Source organism: Bubalus kerabau, chromosome 7 (assembly GCF_029407905.1).
Source record: "Bubalus kerabau isolate K-KA32 ecotype Philippines breed swamp buffalo chromosome 7, PCC_UOA_SB_1v2, whole genome shotgun sequence".
In the NCBI taxonomy this organism is placed as follows: Eukaryota; Metazoa; Chordata; class Mammalia; order Artiodactyla; family Bovidae; genus Bubalus; species Bubalus kerabau.
Genome location: NC_073630.1, coordinates 76,740,664 through 76,757,753, shown reverse-complemented (window position 1 = coordinate 76,757,753; position 17,090 = coordinate 76,740,664). Strand labels below are relative to the sequence as shown.

Genomic DNA, 17,090 nt, shown 5'->3' with positions numbered 1-17,090 from the left:
TGTAGCTGAGTAGTTTGCTTCACTCTCCTCAGCTCACTTCCCTTGATTAGACCACCTAGTAGGCATTTGGGTTGTGACCCCTGTTCTAGGATACATGCTCTTTAAACAATGAAAATATATAGAACTGAACAAAAGTTATTTCAAAGCAAAGATGTTTCTCCTCAAAACTCAGTGGAATTTCAAACTCACCTAATGTCTTCCCAACTGCACAAGTTTTTCTAAATTTATTCTGAACTTTCAGTCACCATTCCTAACTAAAGCCAGCTCTTAATTAAAAACTGAGGTAATAACTCATATCTAATGATCAGCTAGGGTGGCAGTGAAGTCAGTAAAGAAGGCAGTGGCCCTCAAACTGCAGCATGTATTAGAACCGCCTGGAAAGTTTGTTAAAGCACAGATTTCTAGATCTGAGTTTCTGGTTCAGTAGATCTAGAATGGTGTGTGAGAATATGCATTTCTAACAAGTCCCAGTGATGCAGATATTCCTGATCTGGTGACCATACTTTGAGAACACCAAGTTCTCATGAATCAAATATTTCTGTAAATGTATAGGGGCCAAACACAATAAAAGTTTATTTCTCTTTCACGAAACAATCCAAAGCAAATTTTCTTTCATTCAGTGTTCAAGGACCCAAGTTACTTTAACCTTTTACATCTCTACTGCCCACTAGGACCATCTATACAGATAGAAAGGGGAAAGATATCCAGAAACCAAAACACTTTCTAAAAGCTTTGGCATAGAAGTGTTACATATCCCTTCTACTCACATCTCATTGGTGAAAACTAATCACATGGTCATATCTAGATGCATAAGATGCTGAGAAATATGGTCCCTGGCAGGACAGTCACTTCCTAATTCCACAAACTAGAAAGGAGACCACATTTTGTTGTGGACATCTCCACTGCAGCAGCCATAAATATGGCTTGCTCTTCCTCTGCTAACTTCCTTCCCCATTACCAGAAGGCTCTTCTCCTTTCCTGTTGTCCAGCCAAACCTCAACATCCTTCTGGTTATATTTCACTTCCACCAGAATTCCAAATAAAAAAAGTTCCAGTCTTTTATCTTGGTAAGTAGATAAAGTAACTTTCTTCCAAAGAGCTTATTGTTTCCTTGAGGATATTTATTATCATCATTATAACTTTAAAGAACAATGTTCATTCTTCTCCAGTTCATCAAAGGAAAATATAAGCTGTTTGCATTTTGAATGTTTTTGATTAAAGACTTGAGTCAAGTATCACATCAAATTATCTTTCCAAATAAATAGACAAAGGAAAAATGCCATGAAAAGTGCCTAAAATAATTAATAATGCAACATTATAACCTATCTACACTCCTTGTGGTGAATTAATTTTTCTGAAGTCATCACTAACTCCTGGGAGCTGGAGTGAGTTATAGAGGTGATCTGTGAGCTTCTAAAATCAATTAAAACCAAATAAAAATAAAACTATGAAAATAAAATGAGGAGAGGCTCCTTTACTGTTGCAAGTAGCACAAAACTGAGCACAGACTTAAGCAAAAACAGAATTTATTGTTTCACTTAAGATGAAAAGTCCAGAGGCATACTAAGCTTCAGTCACGGTTGAAAGCTGAGCTCAAGCTATATCATCAGGAATGTTTCTCTCCATCTCTCAGCTTCATGACTCTCCGTCTCTCAACTTCATGACAAAGTGGAATGGAAGCAATGGTTGTAACTCTTATACTCTCTTAGGTGTCCATCAGAGAAGATCAAGAGTTCCTCAATGAGGAAAACATTACTGCATCGCATTGGATCCGATTGGGCCACATGTTCACCTTGAAACTTATTATAGCCAGAGGGAACTAACTGTGGGTCTCATGTATGGAATCAGATTCATGTAATCCAAATTATGAGATGGAGAAGGTGGTTCTAAATAGGGGAATTAGGGTATAGATGCTGTTGAGATTGGAGAAGTCTCAATACCCCACACTTGGAACTAACTGAAGGATCCAGGAGCTAGGTAGAGAGCTACAAAAATGTCACCTTGATGATACGTCTTCATATCTGTTAACCAAGTTGGCTTGCTAACTCCTGAATTAGATGGACCTGCCGCATCATAGACATTCATTCTCCCACTGCAGACTGCTCTTGTCAGATTTATGGCATGGAGCAGCAGAAAATGCTCTCTGCAAATTGTAGGTGATGAGGAAAAATACAGAAAAGAGGGTTGAGTTTAATGTGCCTGGTCACTGCACCAAAACTCATCCATCGGGTAAGTCACTCTTCCTTCCTTGGAGCAAAGGGAGAAGGTGGGCACAGGGGGTAAAGAAGCTTGGATTATTACTCTGAAGAAGTTCCTACACACAACAATGGAGGAATGAGGAGGAAATGTCTCTTCCAAATATTTCACAAGAGTGAATGAATGGTGATAGCAAAAAGAGATGTCCACTACCAAAAAAAAAAAAAGGACTTATCTTAAAAACACAGAGCGAAATATATACATCCAGATGGTTAGATTCCTAAACCTTCTTAGTTATAAAAGGATATTAATCCCACCTGCTATGGAAGCACCATAATACCCTTTAGATACTGTTCTTCACAATTGTTGTTATCTCTTATCTGATTTGGTGTTTATCTATAGATGAAAGATAGTCAAGTATAAAAAGTGGACTTTATGTTGATGCCCTGGGACAAAGCAGGAATAAGCAACAAGAAAAATATGGTTGAAAACTTGAGAAAGTGATTCAAATAAGATCAAGATGAGATTCATATTAACCTGGATGTGATTCTAGAATATAAGATCTATGAAAACATGCTCCTCGTCTGAACTGCTCACCACTGTATGTTTTCCCAGTATCTAGAATGGGGTTTCTGGCATTCAGCAGGTGCTCAATACACACTTGTGGAATGGGTGAACTGGCAAAGAGGATGATCTCAGGGGTGACTGTGTTTTGAATAGGAGGAAAACAGAATCTTGTTAGAGGTTATAGTGGCCATGAAAAAAGCAGTATCAGTTTGGATCTAAGACTGTATATAACTAAAAGGATCCTACTACAATGCAAGCTAAGAATTATTGAGTTGAACTAGAACAGTGCAAGAATTATAGGAGCCAAAAAAATATCTGAAATAAAATAACAGAGGGCTTAGAAATAATCCTAATATATTACTTCTGACAATGGCTGCACATCTGAATCACCTGGGGAACTCTAAAAATTCCAATACCCAGGCCTCACTGGCAAAGATTCTGATCTACGCATCCATAATTTTCAATATTTCTCAGATGAATCTGACATGGGGTCAGGGCTGAGGACTACTGGTCTATCACTACCCTATCATCTTACAGAAGAGGGTGAGCTTGAAAGGTAAAAGATTCAAAATGTACCTCGATAGCCAAAGTTTGGATATACTTTAAAATCATAAATAGGAAATAAACTGTTCTTAATGTCAATCCGCATCAATTTCTGAAATGAACAGGTCTGAATCTCTCAAAATATTACCAGAACCAACTATTTTTGTATGTAGAAAAGGACCATCATTCCAGCCCAGTTCTTGTCCTAGAAGCCATGGGAGGCATTGACAAGTTTTTCCAAGAGTGCATGTCATGATGAAAAGGTGATTTCCAGAGACAGACCTGGCTAGGGTGGAAGGATGGATTCAAAGGAACAGATATAAAGACCAGGAAGTCATGCAGTTATCCAGGAATGCACGAGCCCTTGGTCATCTAACATGAGATGGAGATTGTGAACATGAGCAACACCATGAAAAGCTATCAACAGGGCTACAGGACTGATGGCCTAGGAAAATACAGGGTGAAAGTGAAGTGAAAGTGTTAGTTGCTCATTAGTGTCTGACTCTTTGCAACAACCCCATGAACTATATAGCCCACCAGGCTTCTCTGTCCATGGAATTCTCCAGGGAAGAATACTGGAGTGGGTAACTATTCCCTCCTCCAGAAGATCTTCCCCACCCAGGGATCACATCCATGTCTCCTGCATTGCAGGCAGATCCTTTACCCTCTGAGCCACCAGGGAAGCCCAAATACAGGGTGAGCTGGAGCCCAAAGCAACTACAGGTCCAAGACGTTGACTTAGTCTAGCTTTGCATCCTAAATGCTTGCCTGACCAGTAACCACCAAAAGCCCCTTTGAAGGAGGGGAAAGGAGGGAATAAGGGAAGAGAGTACAAAGCCCTGGTGGGGCCCAAATCTACTTCATTTTGTCTTCCCAGGGTGCCATGCAGTTTTGTGAACAGAAAGAAGTAGAGAGAAGGGACAATGATAGTTATCTCAAGAGAAGCCACTTTCTGGTCACTTGTGTCCAGAGCACTGGGGCCCTCAGGGAGAGGGGTTTGGTGGACCTTGACCTGATTTATCACCATGTTTTAAAAATTAAGCACACTAGCTGAGTTAACCTATCCACCTCAGACAAGACTCCCTCAAAAGTATTTTGCAAACCATCACCCAACCAGTGAAAATTTTGTTTTCAAAATTTCTCTTACGGGATCTGACTGTCCCTCCCACCCCTGAGGGGCTGTGGAGTGTGCTGCCTGTATTTACAGACGTGCCTACCTAGCAGCCTCATTTTACAGAGGCAGAAATCACTCCAAAAGGAAATGATGCCTTTGTGGAGGAACATGTGTTAAGTGTTCGTTCCTACAGCACAGGAAGGGTGGGGGTCCAAGCAGCTAGCCCCAAGCCGACGCTGGTAGGGCTGGGTCCTGAGAGGAAGCGATGCAATTCCCAGCAGCCCCTCCCCCGCCCACCCCCGCCCCAGAGGTTACCAGGGCCCCCCTAAAGCCTCCGGTAATGGGGCTTTCGGAACTTCCCCTGAGGAGAGCCTGCCAACGGCTAATAGACACTACTGTCGGGAAGGCTTTTATGCGGCGCAGCTTACTTTTTCCTTTCCGCAGTTTCAGTTCGTTGCTCCTAATTACCTCCCTTTGGACCGCCCGGCTGGCGTAGGGGATCAGAGCCTGGCCTGCCTCAGCACCTCTCCGCCCGGGAAGGTTCTTCCTTCAGAATGGCCCACTTAAAATGCAGCCCCTCACAACCGCGCTCCAACTCAGTGACAGGTCTCAGGAGTTGGCCGGCTTTCCCGTAACCCTCTGACTTGCTTAGGGCGTCCTAGTGGTTAAACCCGGGAGCCCCCGCAGGTGAGAATACACCATCACCTCCTCCCTCCTTCTCTGCCCACCTGGGCTTCCTCACCTTATCGGTTCCTATAGCAGCTGAGGCACGGCTGATGGGGGCAGAGCTCTCCTACCTCCACCCAGGAGCCCCAGCATGAAGTATTCTCTCTTCTACAAGAAAGGTGTGAGGGCTGTGCCCTGCAATGAACATGGACTTGATGTATACAGTCAGCATTACAACCCCAGGCTGCAAACCAGGGGGGTTCTCATTCAATTCCCTCACCCCTCCTGTGCCTTTTAACTAACTTTGAAATTCCTCATCCCACTGCAGGTGCCTCCACGCTGTTTCCAAGAAGTAGAGCTCAACATAGATTTATTTGGTAACCATTGCAGGAATTTCAAAAAATAAGAACCAGAGGAAGAAGCCAGACCTGAGGTAATTAAGATGATTTGTTTCACATGATTCAGGTGAGCACAAAGGGGCTCCTGAACACAGAGAATAGAAGATCAAAGAGATGACGATCTGAAGGTGGGAGCCCAGCCCCCACTGCCAAAGGAAAACCCCTCTCCGTGTTTTTAGCTTCTGCCAGAGATCAGACAGGAACATCATTTTTTTTTAAAAAACTCTTGCTTTCAGTAGTTGGCTTCCAGAAGAAAAAATTCAAATGTACATGCCATATTTACAAGGTCACAGATCTCCCCACCTTAGATCATTTATCTGTGGAAAGCAGTCGACTATTCAAGCCCCAGGAATCCCACCGCAAGAATGAATGTTCCTTAGAAAGCACCAGGCCTTCGCAGGCTTGCTGGCGGCTCTGGAAAATCCTCTCCAGTGCTGGGATCTTCTCCTTCCCACGGTACCCAGCCAGCCATGGGAAGTGAAGGGGGTGGGGGTGGGGGTGGGGGTGTCAAGTAGGAGAGGAGCAGAGCCCACAGGGGTGCGTGGGAGCTCTTAAAAAATAATTAATTGAGGCATGTGGAATATTCAATCTTCTTTGAGGCATGAGGGATCTAGTTCCCCAACCAAGGATCAAACCTGGGCCCCTCTGCACTGGGAGTGCAGAGTCCTTAGCCACTGGACTAGGGAAGTCCCTGAGGGAGCACCTTTTAAACCCACAGCATAGTATTTGGCCATGTCTTTCTCCTTTGCCACAATATTGATCATCAAGAATAAAACATCATGTTCTTTTCCAACACTTGGATATACCTCAGACCTTCTGATCTTTTGCCATAACAAATAGATTCCTCCATCTTCCCAGTTAACTAGCCTGATGGCCTCCAGCTGACCTGAAGCAGCCCCACCCCTCCTCCTAGCTCATATTTTGTCCAGAGTCCCTCACAGGCCCTGGGAAGTTAGGCTTGTTTGGATCTTCTTAACACAAAGACAGACCTAGAATTGAAACCCCGGGCTCTGGCAAAATGAAAACAGAAGCCTTTTTCATCTTTGTGGTTATTGTTTCTCATCTCTTTTCCATCAAGTGACTTCAAGATTCCTTCCACTCCTGAAATAAAATTCTTACCTCCTGTAGAGATGACTTTAAATGCGTGATACAGAGTGTTAGACAGGGTGAATACTAAGCTTAGTGTTTAGTACCCCGTGAGTACCATTCTGATAATTGATTTTAAAATGGAGAAACTAAAGACAGGGAGGTTAAACACTTGCACCCAGTCACAGAATTAGCAAGTGGGGGATAAGGGTTTTCCACTGCCTCTGTGAATAAGTACCTGAATTCCTTCAATACCTTAAGACTACATTTATCAGAAGCTTCCGAGCTATAATGGAGACTCAACTGACTGAGCAGTGGGACACCCAGGAGGTAGTGTTTTCCAATGAGGTTTTGACAGAATTGATTGAAATTGAATGAGTGTTCCTTTGCCTGGGAGGCTTCCTGGTGCTTTGAATAGGGCTTTTTCACAGGAGGCTGCTGCCTGCTTGCTCCAGGCCCCAGAGGGCCTGCACACCATTGGTCAAACACTGTTGGAGGTATTGACCAGGCTTGCGGAAATAAACAAATTCACTTGCTCAGCAGTACCCCACCCGTAATGCACTGTCTTATCCCCTCGTTCTATGCAGAAGGTCCTTAACATTCCTTCTCGGTTCAACCATCTCAGAAATTTAAGAGTCCCCATTCTGCCCTAATCCAGAAAAGCCCTACAGAGCCCACATTGATGTCTCAGCTCCAAGGGGCAGGAATATCTTGGATCTTTCTTCCCCGAGCTAGACTTAAACGGAGTTGTTCCCTGTGATAGAAGGAGATGGCACAGACAATACAGCCGTTTCTGTGCTGTACCAGTGCTTCTCAGGCTTCTACAAACACACAAATCACCAGGGAGCTTGTTAAAATGCGGATCCTCTTGCAGCAGGTCTGGGGGCCTGTTGTTGAGTCGCTAAGTCGTGTCTGACTCTTTGCAACCTCATGGACTGTAGCCCTCCAGGCTCCTCTGTCCATGGGATTCTCCAGGCAATAATACTGGAGTGGGTTGCCATTTCCTTTTCCGGAGGATCTTCCCAACCCAGGGATCGAACCTGGGTCTCCTCAATTAGCAGGCAGATTCTTTACCACTGAGCCACCACCAGGGAAGCCCCTGAGGGCCTGAGATGCTACATTTCTGACAAGCCTGCAGGGGGTGCCCTGCCGTGGTCCCGAACCTATGAGTGACCAGAATCATTTATGCTTATCTCTCCTCCAGTGTGAAGCCCTCAATGTTGCATTTTGACAAAGAAGTTCAGTGGAGACGAGGCCACAGCTTCACCTTACCTCTCTGAGTAGGAGGAGGGATTTCCTCAGAAACGAAGACTGTTGCCCACATCAGTCTCCTTGAATGAGCCCTTCAGACCATCCGAAGAGGAAATTCCTCACCCTCTGCTGGACTGGGGCAGAGTTCCAAAAGAATAGCAAGGAGAGATAAGAAAGCCTTCCTCAGTGATCAATGCAAAGAAATAGAGGAAAACAATAAGATGGGAAAGACTAGCGATCTCTTCAAGAAAATTAGAGATACCAAGGGAACATTTCATGCAAAGATGGGCTCAATAAAGGACAGAAATGGTAGGGACCTAACAGAAGCAGAAGATATTAAGAAGAGGTGGCAGGAATACACAGAAGAACTGTACAAAAAAGATCTTCACGATCCAGATAATCATGATGGTGTCATCACTGACCTAGAGCCAGACATCCTGGAATGTGAAGCCAAGTGAGCCTTAGGAAGCATCACTATGAACAAAGCTAGTGCAGGTGATGGAATTCCAGTTGAGCTATTTCAAATTCTGAAAGATGATGTTAAAGTGCTGCACTCAATATGTCAGCAAATTTGGAAAACTCAGCAGTGGCCACAGGACTGGAAAAAGGTCAGTTTTCATTTCAATCCCTAAGAAAGGCAATGCCAAAGAATGCTCAAACTACCACACAATTGCACTTATCTCACACACTAGTAAAGTAATGCTCAAAATTCTCCAAGCCAGGTTTCAGCAATACGTGAACCGTGAACTTCCAAATGTTCAAGCTGGTTTTAGAAAAGGCAGAGGAACCAGAGATCAAATTGCCAACATCCACTGGATCATTGAAAAAGCAAGAGAGTTCCAGAAAAACATCTATTTCTGATTTATTGACTATGCCAAGCCTTTGACTGCGTGGATCACAATAAACTGTGGAAATTTGCCTCAAGACAGTGAAATTCCTCACCATCTGCAAACCAAGACCTGAGTGATGATCAGGGTCCAGCCCACTCCCCACAGCAGGCCCACATATGAGGCCAAAACAGGAAGGAAAATGAACTCTGCCTTGTAACCACGCCTGCATGCAGTCCCTTTGGTGGCCAGGCTGATTCGATTGTGTATCCTAGGGATTAAAAGGAGAGTCAGATGTTTCCTTCAGAACTGGAACAGTAATAATGGGCTTCTCAGGTGGTGCTAGTGGTAAAGAACTCACCTGCCAATGCAAGAGATGTAAGAGACTTGGGCTCGATCCCTGGGTTGGGAATATCCCCTGGAGGAGGTCATGGCAACCCATTCCAGTACTCTTGCCTGGAGAATCGCATGGAAGAGGAGTCTGGCAGGTTATGGTCCATGTGGTTGCAAAGAGTCAGATATGACTGAAGCAACTTAACACACATGCAGTAATAATGAATCAACACCCTGAAACCAGCTTGGTGGGACCTCAGAAACTAGCTACACAGGGACTTCCTGGTGGTTCAGTGTGTAAGACTGCATGCTCCCAATGCGTGAGGCCCGGGTTTGATCCCTGGTCCAGGAACTAGACCCCACATGCTACAACAAAGTTGTAGAGTTCACATCGTCACAACTAAAAACCTCACATGCTGCAATTACATAAGACCCAACACAGCCAAATAAATATTATTTTAGAAAGAAAAGGAATTAGCTTAGAGACATCAAAGAGAAAGATAAAGCTTGAGGAGTAAGAGCTGCATCTTTAAGTCTCAGCTGCAATTCTTACATGCAGATTTCCCCCTCCATTGCCAAATACAGAAAATCTAGGTTTGCTCATTAAGGAAGAGAGAATATTAAAAACAGAGACATTACTTTTCCAACAAAGGTCCACCTAGTCAAATTATGGTTTTTCTAATAGTCGTGTATGGATGTGAGAGTTGGACTATAAAGAAAGCTCAGCGCCAAAGAATTTATGCTTTTGAACTGTGGTGTTGGAGAAGACTCTTGAGAGTCTTCTCTCAAGAAGGAGATCAAACTGCAAGGAGATCAAACCAGTCAGTCCTAAAGGAAATCAGTCCTGAATATTCATTGGAAGCACTGATGCTGAAACTCCAATACTTTGGCCACCTGATGGGAAGACTGACTCCTTGGGAAAGACCCTGATGCTGGGAAAGATTGAAGGCAGGAGGAAAAGGGGACGACTGAGAATAGATGGTTGGACGGCATCACCAACTCGATGGACGTGAGTTTGAGCAAGCTCTGGGAGTTGGTGATGGACAGGGAAGCCTGGCGTGCTGCAGTCCATGAGATCGCAAAGAGTCAGACACAACTTAGCCACTGAAATGAACTGAAGAGAGAATAACGATCATGAAGCTTTAAAAAATAATATAAGTCTCAAAAACTCTGTTCTTCAATGCTGCTGGTAGACATAAGATATGCCGGTATTGTGCCTAAAGACGGATGACACAATTCAAGAACAGGTGACTGGGAGTCAGCTCAAGAAGCCTGATGTAGCACCCCTAGTGGAAAAGAGTAGCATTCATGGTCCCTGCTTCTGATTAGCTAAGGGACTTGACCATTGGGATTCCTTGGAAGGTCATTTCTCTAAAAAGGAATCAACCCAAGCTCTGATCTTCCCTAATAACATAACTACTTGATGCACATTTTGCAACTAAATAATGCTATTGTTTATTAAATAATTCTGGTTCCAAAGGGAAAGAGGCCGTAGCCAGATCAGCCTTGAGCAAGCATCCCAGGGCCCGGGCAGACTTTGAAGGAACAAGCATATTGAGACATTACTTGAAGCTCAGAAACAATAGGTGCCTGCGCCCTCTAAGTGGCTCATGTGTTACCAATCTGACAAGTCTCATTGATTTAAATGGCTGGAGCACTGCTTGGATTTTAATCTCCTTCACCCTTATACGAAGGAGGTCACTGTTTAAATGCTTTTACTTAATAATGTAAACACCTGTCACTCGCCAGGGCAAAGCTATTAAGGAAAAGGATTATTTAAAGCAATGTTCCTGAATACCACATTGCTATTATTGTCTTATCCTCCATTGCCAGGGTCTGAGCAGGGCTTCTTTCTTAAGCTAGGAGGCAATAGCCGAGTCACCTAGTGCTCTGTCCCCCAGAGAGGTCTGCAGAGGTTCCTCTAAAATGCAGATGGAAAAGGCATCTGCTCACATATTGTCATGTAAAGGACCCCCAATATCCGACCTGCCAAGACTCAGCAAAGTAGTGTCTATTGAAGTCTCCTGTTAAAATGGAAAACTCTTTCCATAAGGAGTACTTGGCCACTATCCTGGAGCCATCAATACAAGGCACACAAACTAAACTCTTCACAGGTATCATCTCTTTTATACCTGCGACAACCCTAAGATTTAGCGCTATCATTATCTCCACAATCTGATGTACAGAATGGTTAAGTAACTTTCTCAAGGACACACAGAATTTAGCAGGAATATGATCAAAATCTAAGGCTGACTTCACAATGTGCTCTATGAGTTTACTACATAAACTGGTAAGAGGAAAGCCTAGAGGAATGGTACAGAAGAGAGTCAGTGAGAAAGAGCTAGAACCTGGAGGACTACTGGGGAGGAAGGCCTGAGGATGTACTCTAAGGCCTGGACTGCAGACTTTTGAACAGAACACTGTATTGGCATCAGAGGCCAAGAGTTAAAAGCAGAAGAGCGAAGGACCCTTAAGACATTCAAGAAGATGCCAGAAGATGTGAGAGCACTACCTAGAGCCTAGCTTAGAGGGAGGCCTCCCCCTGCTCCCTACTCCCACTGTTCCTTTACCCACACTGCCTCATCCAGGTAGCACACCTGAGGCCTCAGCATAAGCCCCTCCTCTCCATACCTGTCTACATCTTCTGCAAGCTCATCAAGCTGCTGGTCTTAGCAAAAGCCAGGTCAGCCTGTGCCCTGCTTTGTGGTCAGTCCACTCAAGGCAGCTGTTCTCTTGCTCTCTGTTCAGATCCTGCTTGGCTAGTGCCTTCTTCATCTACACTCTACTCACATGCCTGACCTTGCTATGAACTTGCACCAGGTCCCAGCTATTGATTGCTCTTATCAAAGTGGTGGGGAGGGGTGTTCCCTTCTGCTGGTTTTCCTGGTAACCAATGAGCCAACCAGATGTCAGTTCCTCCTGTAACTGGCAATCTCCCGGTCCTCCTGAGAGTGAAGACTGCTGCCCTCTCCTGGCCACCGTCTGCCTCACATGGTGGGGTGTCGCTCCAGGACCTTGCTTCAAACACATAAGCTTCCCCATACATTAGATCATTGATGTTTCTGCCACTGACTCTGGGCTCCTTCTTCAGTCTCGAAGCTGAGCGAGTACAGGACTTGTAGGCTTGAAAGTTGCAGCCCACCCCCTGCCAATAGTACCCAAAGCCCTGATATCATCTAACTAACTGTAGACTAGACGCACTGGCCCTGGGGAGGAGGGCACACTCCTGGGACAGCACAGACCCCAACAATCACAGGACTTTATCCAAGCTACTAATCAGATATTGGTCTCCTTCACAAACTCATTTTGGCAACAAAAGCCAATCTGGCTTAGTCTCGGCAATTGAATTCAGCAGTGCTTTGCAGGAAAAAAAAAAAAAACCTTTAATCAATACAGAACAAGAAGAGAGAAAATGATTCATTCATTCATTCAATTAATATTTATGGAGCATCTTTCTGGTAGAACCTGCCTGGTAAAGAATCCACCTGCAATGCAGGAGACCCTGGTTCGATTACTGGGTCAGGAAGATCCCCTGGAGAAGGGAATGGCTACCCACTCCAGGAGTGGCCTGGAGAATTCCATGGACCCCATAGTCCATGGGGTCGCAAAGAGTCAGACATGACTGAGTGACTTTCACCATAAAGCAGGCACTACCCTTGGTACTGTGGGCAAAACAGAGAATAGAGTCATCATTGACCCTCCCCACCTAGAATGTTCAGTCATATAGGGAACAGGAAGGAAATCCTTAAAAAGGAAAAATATAATGTTATGTTTGGAGAGAACGTAATCTTGTTTCTCAAAGAGTGGTGCCCAAACCAGCAGCAGCAGCATCACCCAAGAATTTGTTAAAACACAGCTCCTCACACCCCTCCCCAGACCTGCTGAATCAAACACTTTGGCATGAGCCCCAGCAATCTGTGTTTTAACAAGCTTGCCAGGGGACTCTGATTTGTGCTTAAAGGTTTAAGAACCACCTGGTTGGAAAGTAAGGTGGGGAGGAGAGCATCTTTAGAGAAGATGATCAGGAGAGGCCTTTCTGACATTCAAACAGAGACTGGAGAGATGAAGAGAAACATGCCATGCAAAAGCCAAGAGACAAGAAAATTCCAGGCACAGGGAACAGCAGATGCAAATTCCCTGAAGCAGGGGAGAATTTACTATAGTCAAAGAACAGAAAGGAGAAGAGTATGACCAGAGCATAATTATTGAAGGGAAGCTAGGGAGAACAGGGGCTTGATTGATCAAGGAATCAGAGACCTCAGTAAGGAGCAGGAATTATAAACTGACTTAAATGTTCTAAAGAAAGAAATATGCTCCTGTGAGAACATGTAACACATGAATCTGACTTCAATTAAGGTCAAGGAGGGATTCCAGAGGTAATGATGTTTGAGACAAGATATCAACAGTAAGACCCTGATGCTGGGAAAGATTGAAGGCAAAAGGAGAAGAGGGTGGCAGCGAATGAAATGGTTAGATAGCATCACTGACTATGCTATGTCAGTGATTCATGTCAATGGACATGAATTTTAGCAAACTCCAGGAGATAGTGGAGGACAGGGAAACCTGGCTTGCTGCAGCCCATGGGGCTGCAAAGAGTCATACACGACTTAGCAACTCAACAAGAACCTCAACAATAAGTACAATAACAAAGGAGGCAGAGGAACCGTCATTCGCAAAGGCTCTGAGACAGGAGCAAGCATGACACTGTCAGGAAAAATGATGAAAGACTTGAAGATAGGCAAAAAATGATTAATGGATATTCTGTCTAGCATACCCTTCCTGGTTATCTGTGCCTTTTATTATTGTTGGCCTGTCTTACAACCATTGCAAATTGTATAAAACTGATAGTAATATCCATAGAAATGCAAACTAATTTAGTCCAACGGAATGCAATTAATTGTTGCTCTATAAATATGATTAGTTTTACATTTATTAAAAACTTCATTTCAGCATTTTGTGATGTGTGTGTGTTTGTACTGAGATCTTTTTTGAGCCCGTAGTGACATCTTACTGGTTCTCTCATTAATCGATGAGAGAAAAAGTCTTTGACATATGTTTATTATATGTTTGTATGAGTTACGATTTTACCTTTTTAAGAAATTATTTAACAATTATATTGTTGTTGTTGTTGTTTTCAGCCACTAAGTTGTGTCCAACTCTTTGCGACTCCATGAATTGCAGCGCACCAGGCTTCCCTGCCCTTCACTATCTGTCAGAGCTTGCTCAAACTCATATCCACTGAGTCGGTGATGCCATCCAACCATCTCATTCTCTGTCGTCCCCTTTTCCTCCTGTCCTCAATCTTCTCCAGCCTCAGGGTCTTTTCCAGTGAGCCAGCTCTTAGCATCAGGTGGCCAAAGTAGTGGAGCTTCAACTTAATTATTAGTTCTTCCAATGAATAAATATTTGGAGTTGATTTCTTCTAGGACTGACAGGTTTGATCTCCTTGCTGTCCAAGGGACTCTCAAGAGTCTTCTCTAGCACTAGTTCAAAAGTACCATTTCTTTGGTGCTCAGACTTATTTACGGTCCAACTCTCACATCCATACATGACTACTGGAAAAAACATAGCTTTGACTATACAGACCTTTGTCAGCAAGAAAGTGCAAAAAGCTAGTGTGGTAGTGCGTTACCAGCTAACAAGATATGCAGTTAAGTTTGAATTCAGATAAACAAGAATGTTTTTATTTAAATATGTCCCAAATATCACATGGAACATATTCCCAGTTTTTTAAAAAATCAATGTTTATTAAAAATTCAAACTTAACTGGCCATCTGTATTTTCATTTGCTAAATCCTACAGTCCATGGGTGGGAAGTTGGGAAGCTGACCATGCTGCCCCCTCAGCCCCTATCTGCTCCCAGGGTCAGGAATAGAAAGAAGCGCCTTTCTCTGTGTTTGACTTCTGCTCAGTTGCATCAATGCACCTCCTCACCAAATTTCAGAGCAGAATTTTACTTAGTGCTTTCCAAAAACAGCTTAAATCGTCCCCCTCATACAGGAGCAGGTGCAGAGGGCTTTCCCCAATGACACTGCTTCCAGGCTCAGACTTGTTGAGTTCCAGTACTCTCAGAAAAGTTGCTGTCTTACTTTCCACCAACCTATAAAAGCCTTCCTTTCTGCCCTACAAGAGTGTGTAAGATGCCGTATACTCTGGGGACAAAAGAGAAAGAAGGGCTAGTTCATGGAATACACACTGTAGGATTTGATAATGTCTCAGATCTCACACACCCTCGCCCCCATCTAAAACTGCCCACCTCTTCCCCAGTGAGGCCTCCCAGCTTCAGGCTGAAGCTCTTCCATATTCAAGCCATCTATTAAAATGCAAATATCCCTGCTTGAAAACATCCTAACATCCGCTAACATTTTAGCAGAAATGGACTGACAGGACATGTTACACAAGCCAAGCACTTGATGAAAGGCAGAATAGCAGCTTGGAAAGGGGTGCTGGGGGCCAGGAAGGAGGGAGACCCCAAGGGAGGAGAAAGCTATTCCAAATATGCAGGAAACCCAGAGTCACATTTTAGACCTCAGGCCAATCTTGCAGGCAAAGCTGGTAATATAAAATCCAGGAAAAGTCATTTTCAATTTGAGGCCAAATGCTCTTGTTATTTTATCTGCCTTTCCCTACAATGTGATATAGGATACCCCCAAAAGGAATATTTTCATGGTAATATATTTTTGACTCAGTGGGCATCCCCACAGGCTTGCAATAGAAAGACACCTGCAAAATGTATAAACCCCCTGCCACAGGCAGTTCCCATCACCAGCAGGACTCTGATCACATCCTCCTGAGCCTCGAGCCCCGTTAGGTCTCAGAGGAATTATTATCACTTTCCAAACACAGGGGACAATGAACCGGCCTGGCTCTTCCTGGAATGTAGGAGTGGGAGCCTGGCAGACAGATTCTCTCCAGATTGAATAAATGCTGGGGGGCCTGAGGGCGGGGGGGGGGGGAGGTTCACAGTCCCCAGGAAGCATCCGTCCCTTTTTAAGCAATGGCTGTGCACACCGACTTTGGCTCCCAACCTCTGTGATATTTCTCCCTTATAAATTGGACAGCACAGCATGCAGTCAAGGAGCCATTACAAGCCCTCTCAAACTAGATTTTTTTTTCCCAGGGACTTAATTTCTTAAAATGTTGGAGCCATCGTTCTCTTGGAAAGTAGGACAGTCTCTCTTTGAGCCTGCCAGACAAAAACAAAACTAAACAAAACAAAAAAAGCAAAGTCTCCGAAAGGATCACTGGCAGGCAGGCTTCCTTCACAGCACCTGGAGGCCCCTCCCTCCCAAGCTGAGGCTGCGAGATCTCTCTAATGAGAACAGATGGCTCTCGTCGGGAGATGGGCTCCATGTTCTGTGTCTCCCGTGTCCTCTTTCTGAAACGAGATTTTGGCAGATCTTTTTTTTTTTTTTTTTTTTTAACAGAGAATTGGAGCCTGTTGTTTAAGTGGTAACCTAGATGAGTGCCAGGGAAGTGGGATGTTAATACACACTAATACGTTTGCAGCTAACTTTGGAAAGTTCAAAACATTTCCTAATGGAAAAGGTGAAGTCTTCAAAAGGCCTTGCTTCTGGGATGGAGGCAAAGGGCGCCATGAGCACCCAGAAGGAGGTGACTATTGTAGGTATTGGCAGAGAGGAAATGGCACCCTTGTCAGCCCTGACTCTGTGACTTCAGCTACCTCTTGCCACCCCAGGGCTGGGGCGTGGGACAGTCCCAGGGCAGAGATTGCACACAGGGGTCAGGAAGGTCATTCCAGGTTGAAGAGGCCAGGCCGAACCTGGTGACTTCCATTGACTCCACTCCCACCCCACCCCTCCAGGTGGGTAGGAATCACCTGCCTGAGTGTGGTCGCTGTTTCTCATCCTCTAGGGCTGGGCAACTGAGTCTGGGGTGACCTCAGAGACACCCCCTTCCCAGAGGTATCCACAGAAGGAAGGCAAAGAGAGGGTTACGTTTCAACAGCAGGAAACTCCTGAATTTTAAACTCTGCTTTTCACAAAAGTTGTTCCGTTGCCATCACACTTGCCAAATTTAAATTACCTCTATTTTCAGGTCTCAGGAACCCATTAAGAGAGAAAGGAGAGATTTTCAAGGTGAGAAACG

The 17,090-nt window shown here is 44.4% G+C and overlaps 1 long non-coding RNA gene across 2 annotated transcripts; it reads left to right on the top strand.

Annotated features, from left to right (window-relative positions):
• The first annotated feature begins 4,848 nt into the window (after positions 1-4,848).
• On the top strand, positions 4,849-14,284 carry LOC129657912 (uncharacterized). 2 transcript variants are annotated; one of them, XR_008717166.1, is made up of 4 exons: positions 4,849-5,107; positions 5,415-5,519; positions 7,775-13,357; positions 14,120-14,284. It is a non-coding gene; the product is annotated as an uncharacterized LOC129657912 (long non-coding RNA). The 2 variants fall into 2 exon arrangements; XR_008717165.1 differs by lacking the exon at positions 4,849-5,107 and adding an exon at positions 5,147-5,265.
• The last annotated feature ends 2,806 nt before the right edge of the window (positions 14,285-17,090 follow it).